Source organism: Malurus melanocephalus, unplaced genomic scaffold (assembly GCF_030028575.1).
Source record: "Malurus melanocephalus ecotype Western Australia unplaced genomic scaffold, MMel_1.1 scaffold_181, whole genome shotgun sequence".
In the NCBI taxonomy this organism is placed as follows: domain Eukaryota; kingdom Metazoa; phylum Chordata; class Aves; order Passeriformes; family Maluridae; genus Malurus; species Malurus melanocephalus.
In genome coordinates, this window is record NW_026623413.1 from 65,910 (window position 1) to 66,998 (window position 1,089).

At 71.3% G+C, this 1,089-nt stretch overlaps 1 protein-coding gene across 3 annotated transcripts in view; it reads left to right on the forward strand.

Moving 5' to 3' along the window:
* Positions 1 to 542: 542 nt before the first annotated feature.
* Positions 543 to 1,089, forward strand: part of MAPKAP1 (MAPK associated protein 1) — an 80,518-nt gene continuing 79,971 nt past the window's right edge. Inside the window, exon 1 of one of the 3 annotated variants that reach the window (XM_057372899.1) lies at positions 543 to 623. The gene's annotated coding sequence lies outside the window, so the exon portion shown is untranslated. Of the gene's footprint in view, positions 624 to 658; positions 866 to 1,089 lie in introns of those variants that run through there. The other 2 variants (XM_057372900.1, XM_057372898.1) reach the window with 2 other exon arrangements.

Below are 1,089 nucleotides of genomic sequence, written 5' to 3' on the forward strand. Positions count from 1 at the left end.
AGCTCCAGGAGGCCAGAGGTGTGAGGAGCGGACCCCGAGGGTGCCCTGCTCGCCCAAGCAGCCGTGGGGAGGCAGTCYCGGGTCCCCCGATAATCCGGATAACCCAGGGGTGCTGCTCATGGCTTTGGGCAGCGTTGGTAATCCGTGTCCTGGGCAGCAGTGATTGTGTTTAATGTTTATCCCGTTTGTGTTTGTACACCGAGTGGGAGCCTTGCTTTAAAACTACCAAATAAATACAATCATCACAGTGTTTCTAGCAAGAAATTGGAAATAAAAGTGGTGTAATTCCCATCCTGTGTGGTGTGGTGCCTGCGGGGCCGGTGAGCGCTGAGCGCCGCGGGTGTGTCCGGTACCGAGCAGGCGGATCAGGGGCGGGTTGGCCGTGCCCACCGGAGCCCGTGACTCGCTCCGTGCCCACCGGAGCCCGTGACTCGCTCCGTGCCCACTGGAGCCCCTGACTCGCTGCCGTACCCACGGCCCCCGCTGCCCCCGCCGCCCGCCCCGCCCGTTCCGCTGCGTCACTTCCGGGCCGCGGCGCTTCCGGGTCAGGCGCGGTCTCGCGCCCGTCGGGCCGGCCCCGGACCCGGAAGCGGCTGCGCGGCCCCGGAGCGGCGGCGGCGCCGGTGAGTGCGGGCCGGGAGGGGAGAGCGGGGCACGGCCGGGGCTGCCCGCCTGTCAGCGCTGCCCGGGAGCGCCGGGGCCCCGCGGGATGCTGTGACCGCTCCCGGGGGTTGACAGCCCGCCCGGGACACGGCTCGGGGCTACCGAGGCTCCCCCGGCGCGGCGGCGGGGCCGCTCCCGCGGGCTCCGGGGCGAACGGAGCGGGTCGGGCGAGCATCCSGCAGCCATGGGTGACGGGGAACAGGTGAGTGCGGCCGCGGTGCTGGAGATGGGCACGGGTCCGGCCGGAATCCCCGGGAGTGTCCGCGCCCCGAGGGARGCGGGAGCCACCGGGTGGGTGCCCGGGGTCTGTGCCCGGTGCCGGTCACTCCATCCCAACCACCCGTCCGTCATGTGCCCCGCAGCCCTGTCACACGCCCCCTTTCCCCGTGTCCTGGCTGCTCCTGCCGCCCGCAGGGGAGGAGTCTG